Raw genomic sequence first — 7500 nt, forward strand, 5'->3', positions numbered from 1 at the left:
CGGGGAATTGTTAGCGGCGCCGTGCTTGTGCTGGCGGTGACCATGGCTGCCTGCTCCTTTGGTTCACGATGTCCCCGCCGAAGGCGGCGTACTTTAAAGTACTGCAGCTCGAGCGCACAAGGTGCGCGTGGAATTGTTAGCGGCGCCGTGGTTGTGCTGGCGGTGACCATGGCTGCCTGCTCCTTTGGTTCACGATGTCCCCGCCGAAGGCGGCGTACTTTAAAGTACTGCAGCTCGAGCGCACAAGGTGCGCGGGGAATTGTTAGCGGCGCCGTCGTTGTGCTGGCGGTGACCATGGCTGCCTGCTCCTTTGGTTCACGATGTCCCCGCCGAAGGCGGCGTACTTTAAAGTGCTGCAGCTCGAGCGCACCATGTGCGTGGGGAATTGTTAGCGGGGGCGTCGTTGTGCTGGGGGCTGACTGTCCCTAGTGGGTATAGGATAATGTTAATGTACGGGGATCGCTGGGCGGCACGGACTTGGAGGGCCGAAAAGGCCTGTTTCCGGCTGTATGTGTATGATATGATATGATATGATGCCTGCCTGCTCATTTGGTTCATGATGTCCACGCGGCAGGCGGAATATTTTAAAAGCACTGTTCTGTACGAAGTGCACAATGTCCGTTGGGGAAATGCAGCTGGGGGTCGGTCGACCGGCTGACGACGCCTGCCTGCCGATTTGGTTCACGATGTCCCCGCCGAAGGCGGCATACTTGAAAGTACCGCCGTTCGCGGCGCGCAATTTGCGGGGGGAGGAATTGTTAGTGCACGTCTGTGTGCTAGGTGACGATGCTTGCCGACTTGGTTCATGCCGTCCACGCCGAAGACGGCGCCGTTTAAAGTACTGCCGCTCGAGGTGCACAATTTGCGGGGGAATTGTTAATGGGCGTCGGCGTGCTGGGTGACGATGTGGAGATGTGGAACGCCGAGCCAGATCTATCTTATTTGTTTGCTTGGCCCACTGGACTTTGCATGGGCTTTGCAACACTGTGTGCTAGGTTAAATCACGGCCAATAGAGTGAGTGTTTTTAATGATCCTGATCTGATAAGGGGACTAGAGGTAAAAGAGCCGTTAGGAGGCAGTGATCACAACACGATAAGTTTTACTCTGCAAATGGAAAGGTAGAAGGGAAAATCGGAAGTGTCTGTATTACAGTATAGCAAAGGGGATTACAGAGGCATGAGGCGGGAGCTGGCCAAAATTGACTGGAAGGAGGCCCTAGCAGGGAAGACGGTAGAACAGCAATGGCAGGTATTCCAGGGAATAATGCAGAGGTTGCAGGATCAATTTATTCCAAAGAGGTGGAAAGACTCTAAGGGGAGTAAGAGACACCTGTGGCTGACAAGGGAAGTCAGGGACAGCATAAAAATTAAGGAGAGGAGGTATAACATAGCAAAGAAGAGTGGGAAGACAGAGGATTGGGACTCTTTTAAAGAGCAACAAAAGTTAACTAAAGAGGCAATGCGGGGAGAAAAGATGAGGTGCGAGGGTAAACTAGCCAATAATATAAAGGAGGATAGCAAAAGTTTTTTTAGGTACGTGAAGAGGAAAAAAATAGTCAAGGCAAATGTGGGTCCCTTGAAGACAGAAACGGGGGAATTTATTATGGGGAACAAAGAAATGGCAGACGAGTTAAACCGTTACTTTGGGTCTGTCTTCACTGAGGAAGATACACACAATCTCCCAAATGTTCTAGGGGCCGGAGAACCTAGGGTGATGGAGGAACTGAAGGAAATCCACATTAGGCAGGAAATGGTTTTGGGTAGACTGATGGGACTGAAGGCTGATAAATCCCCAGGGCCTGATGGTCTGCATCCCAGGGTACCTAAGGAGGTGGCTCTAGAAATAGTGGAAGCATTGGAGATCATTTTTCAATGTTCTATATAGATTCAGGATCAGTTCCTGTGGATTGGAGGATAGCAAATGTTATCCCACTTTTTAAGAAGGGAGGGAGAGAGAAAACGGGTAATTATAGACCAGTTAGTCTGACATCAGTGGTGGGGAAGATGCTGGAGTCAATTAGAAAAGACGAAATTGCTGAGCATTTGGATAGCAGTAACAGGATCATTGCGAGTCAGCATGGATTTACGAAGGGGAAATCATGCTTGACAAATCTACTGGAATGTTTTGAGGATGTAACTAGGAAAATTGACAGGGGAGAGTCAGTGGACGTGGTGTACCTCGACTTTCAGAAAGCCTTCGACAAGCTCCCACATAGGAGATTAGTGGGCAAAATTAGGGCACGTGGTATTGGGGGTAGGGTACTGACATGGATAGAAAATTGGTTGACAGACGGAAAGCAAAGAGTGGGTATAAATGGGTCCCTCTCGGAATGGCAGGCAGTGACCAGTGGGGTACCGCAAGGTTCGGTGCTGGGACCCCAGCTATTTACGATATGCATTAATGACTTAGACGGAGGGATTAAAAGTACCATTAGCAAATTTGCAGATGATACTAAGCTGGAGGGTAGTGTGAATTGTGAGGAAGATGCAATAAGGCTGCAGGATGACTTGGACAGGTTGTGTGAGTGGGCGGATACATGGCAGATGCAGTTTAATGTAGATAAGTGCGAGGTTATTCACTTTGGAAGTAAGAGTAGAAAGGCAGATTATTGTCTGAATGGTGTCAAGTTAGGAGGAGGGGGAGTTCAACGAGATCTGGATGTCCTAGTGCATCAGTCAATGAAAGGAAGCATGCAGGTACAGCAGGCAGTGAAGAAAGCCAATGGAATGTTGGCCTTCGTAACCAGAGGAGTTGAGTATAGGAGCAAAGAGGTCCTTCTACAGTTGTAGCGGGCCCTGGTGAGACCGCACCTGGAGTACTGTGTGCAGTTTTGGTCTCCAAATTTGAGGAAGGATATTCTTGCTATGGAGGGCGTGCAGCGTAGGTTCACTAGGTTAATTCCCGGAATGGCGGGACGGTCGTATGTTGAAAGGCTGGAGCGATTGGGCTTGTATACACTGGTATTTAGAAGAATGAGGGGGGATCTTATTGAAACATATACGATAATTAGGGGATTGGACACATTAGAGGCAGGAAACATGTTCCCAATGTTGGGGGAGTCCAGAACAAGGGGCCACCGTTTAAGAATAAGGGGTAGGCCATTTAGAACGGAGATGAGGAAGAACCTTTTCAGTCAGAGAGTGGTGAAGGTGTGGAATTCTCTGCCTCAGAAGGCAGTGGAGGCCAGTTCGTTGGATGCTTTCAAGAGAGAGCTGGATAGAGCTCTTAAGGATAACGGAGTGAGGGGGTATGGGGAGAAGGCAGGAACGGGGTACTGATTGAGAGTGATCAGCCATGATCGCATTGAATGGCGGTGCTGGCTCGAAGGGCTGAATGGCCGACTCCTGCACCTATTGTCTATTGTCTATTGTCTATAATCAACCACTTTATTTTGCCCGTCTTTGTGACTCCTCTTTGACACGTCGATCACCGCTGAGGCTGTTTTACCTGTTTCCCCTATGTACCGTAAGGTACACTCCTTACATTGAACTGCATACACCCCATTATTTCGCTCACGGGTTATCCTCTGTGCTATCCAGTCTCTCCTGTCACCCTGTTCTATGTTTTTGTCTATTACCCAGTGGGAGCAGGCCCCATATTGACATTAATTTGTAACCCTACTGCTCCCCTCGTCTGCTGGTTTTATCACCATCTCATGTTTATCCCTCAGCTCTGCCGTGGTCTCCCTCTCTTTTTTTCTGGTGAGGTTCGGCCTATCCTTTGTCATGGGCATATCCCAGGCTGTTTTAGTAACGTTCTTTTAAAACGTGTCGTGTTTGTTTGGCTTTACCCACGTTCCAGCATTAGAGGCCAATTTTTGCAATGTTTCCTGGGTGGGATTTGCCGGTTTTACAAATGGTGTCACTATCTCACCCTGCTTCCTGATACCCTTATGGGGTCGGCTCTGTTCTTGCAGAACCCTCGGGTGGTGCAGAGTCTGGGCCTTGTTATCAATATCTTGCCCTGCTTCCCGATACCCTTGCGGGTTCGGCTCTGTTCTTGCAGATCCCTCAGGTGGTGCAGAGTCTGGGCGGCATCGTCACCCAGCACACCGACGCCCACTGAAAATTACCCACGCACAGTGCGCGCCTGGAGCGGCAGTAGTTCAAACTACCCCTACCCCTACCCCTACCCCTACCGCTACCCCTACCCCTACCCCTACCCCTAACCCTAACCCTAACCCTAACCCTAACCCTAACCCTAACCCTAACCCTAACCCTAACCCTAACCCTAACCCTAACCCTAACCCTAACCCTAACCCTAACCCTAACCCTAACCCTAACCCTAACCCTAACCCTGACCCTAATGCAGGCAGAGTTATTTATAAAGTGGCCCAGACTCTGCACCACCTGAGGGTTTTGTAACAGAACCAACCCCATAAGGGTTTCAGGAAGCAGGGCAAGATATTGATAACAAGGCGCAGACTCTGCACCACCTCAGGGTTCTGCAAGAACAGAGCCGACCCCATAAGGGCATCAGGAATCAGGGCAAGATATTGATAAAATGGCCCAGACTCTGCACCACCTGAGGGTTCTGCAAGAACAGAGCCGACCCCATAAGGGCATCAGGAAGCAGGGCAAGATATTGGTAACAAGGCCCACGGGGAAGGCGGCATACTTTGGGGTTATTTTGTAGTGAGTTTTGAAGGCATGTGCTAGTGTTACGCATACCGAGGGCGCGCAAAGTTCGGCGCGCCCGGGCCAAAACGCCTCTGCTGGCCGCGGCCGAGTCGGCCGACGGATTGCCACGGACTTGCTTGACGACCTGTCACTCTCCGTGCATCGGTTGCACGCCCGGTTCGTCCTTTCCATTTGTTTCATGATGTACACGCGGCAGGCGGAATATTTTAAAAGCACTGTTCTGTTCGAAGTGCACAATGGCCGTTGGGGCAATGCAACTGGGGGTCGGTCGACCGGCTGACGACGCCTGCCTGCCGATTTGGTTCACGATGTCCCCGCCGAAGGCGGCATACTTGAAAGTACTGCCGTTCGCGGCGCGCAATTTGCAGGGGGGAGGAATTGTTAGTGGACGTCTGTGTGCTGGGTGACGATGCTTGCCGACTTGGTTCATGCCGTCCACGCCGAAGACGGCGCCGTTTAAAGTACTGCCGCTCGAGGTGCACAATTTGCGGGGGAATTGTTATTGGGCGTCGGCGTGCTGGGTGACGATGTGGAGATGAGGAACGCCGAGCCAGATCTATCTTATTTGTTTGCTTGGGCCACTGGACTTTGCATGGGCTTTGCATCATTGTGTGCTACGTTAAATCACGGCCAATTGAGTGAGTATTTTTTATTCAACCACTCTATTTTGCCCGTCTTTGTGACTCCTCTATGACACGCCGATCACCGCTGACGTGTTAATCTGCGTGTTAGGTATCTCGGGGGTCAGTTGGACGGACAGATGTGTAAGGGTTTTGTTCGGAAGGATCGTTGAGTGTAAACGGTGAACGGGGGTTAAAGGCCCTGAGGTTTCAATCCTCTAAAGAATGTAAAAGGTCTGACGCGTTAGCTAGCAGCTAATGAGGTGAACCTAGCAGCTAATGAGGCTCTCTCTCTCTCTCACGGCCCCGGGACTCCCTCCCTCCCTCCTCCCTCTTGGAACCCTCCCTGCGTGGGGGGGGGGGGGGCACGAAGAAAAAGAGGGTATAAGAAGAATCCAGTGGAAGGAGTAGGGACTGGGGGCGAGGTCAGACAGCCTATCCGGCTAATAAAGCATCATGAGGTTAGGTATAAACTCTGATGACTGCATAAACTCGCCCCTAATGGGGGGGGGGGGGGGGGGGGGGCACTCTCTCCCCCACCCCTCTCTCCCCAGTGCCACTCCCTCCGACCCCCCCCCCACTCTCTTCGTGTCGCTGGGCCCGCCCGGCACGGCCCCGAGGATCACTCCCCGCGCGGCAACGGGACACCGGGTCGCCGGGCCCGCAGGGTCGTCAGTCGGGCGGGGGGGGGAGGGTGGCCATGCCAGCAGCAGGAGAGGTTTCCAACGAACCCGCGACCGCAGCAGGACCGCCCGCGGCAGACATTTGGACCCAGCGGGTCCGTTCGGGATGGTTGCCGGGCCCGCAGCAGAGGTTTCCTTCCACCCAACGGGGGGGGGGGGGGGGGGGGGGGGGGGGCGGGGCTGCCCATCTTCCCGCTCGAAGCAACGGCCTCACCCTAACGGCCTCACCCTAACAACCCTCACCCTGACCCTAAACCGCTCGGTTCATGACTTCTCTCCGTTTGGTTCATGAATTCGCCATTTAGTTCACGACTTCTCCTGTTGGTTCCTGACTTCTACCTCGTGGTTCGTGATTCCGGCGGGTAGGTGGGGTGCCCGGATACTCTCGGCGAAAGGTGTTCAAGTGGCAACGGCGGTCCCGTAGATAAGACGGGTTCGGATGCTCGAGCGTGTCGAGTAAGCGCCGGATCGGCGCCGGGCGCCCCCGGCCGGCTGGCTTGCCCCCCCCCCCCCCCCCCCACCCCCCCCCCCCCCTGGCGGCAGAAACGTGTATCGCGCCAGTGCCGCCGCTGAGGTCGAGATTGGCCGCCTCGACCGTTCGAAGCGTCGCAATTCCGGCGGGACTTCCGAACGCTCGTACCGCCAAGTCATCCGCGACATTCGAGAATTGCACTAAGTCCGAAAGCTGGCGTCGCTTCTTTTTTGCCCGCCGCAGGTTAACGATTTGACGGCGGAAGTCGAGGAGGTCCGATGTGCGGCCTTCAGCGGGGCCGCGGCGCGCCTTTCCCGCCAGGCCTATCGGCCCGTCTCCCGCCGGCCAGAAAATGGCATTTCTTGTCCGGGCGGTCCCGATCACGGTTAACGACTTACCACCGGAAGTCTCTATGACCCCGCAGTTTGCGGCCCCGCGGCGGGCGTCAGTGCGACACGACCGGACGGACGACCGGGCCGACTCCCGCCGACCTCAAAACGGTTTGTTTTGCGCGAAGATGGAGGTGGCGTGCCCGGAGATTTTCGGGAACACGATTTTCAGAGACACTTAGAAAAGATTGTGTGGTGAGGTGCAAAAATGTCAGGGAAGAAACCGAAGGGACACAAAAAGATCGGTAAAAGTAGCGCGACTCTGGGCGAGAGTCGGCGGACTCATTGACGGACATTGGTAATACAGTGAGAGTATTTTTTGCACCGAGTTCGAAGTGTGTGCCGGGCAGGCACCGAACCCCACCGAGACTGGCCCAGGCTGTGTGTCCTCTTGGAAAAACCCTCTGTTTCCGATCGATCTGGTGCCGCGTGTCTCACCGCAGGAGAGGCCGAGCGGGCCAGCGGACAAACAAAGGCCGCTGGTGTTTCAGGCTCGTTTGCCAGACTCCACAACGGGCGGGTCCTGCCGCGCGAGCGGTCAGGAACGAGACACGGCCAGGGTGAAAGTCCTGGGCGCGGGTGAGAACCGCAAGGCTCCACACCCACCGGCGTGAGGTGGTTCCGGTCGTCGGCCGGCCGGTGTGCGATTTCCCTTCCGGGCCACCGAATCGCCTCCCCTCTTGCGGTGTGAGTCC

The sequence above is a fragment of the Rhinoraja longicauda genome, unplaced genomic scaffold (genome assembly GCF_053455715.1).
Source record: "Rhinoraja longicauda isolate Sanriku21f unplaced genomic scaffold, sRhiLon1.1 Scf000087, whole genome shotgun sequence".
NCBI classification, from domain to species: Eukaryota; Metazoa; Chordata; class Chondrichthyes; order Rajiformes; family Arhynchobatidae; genus Rhinoraja; species Rhinoraja longicauda.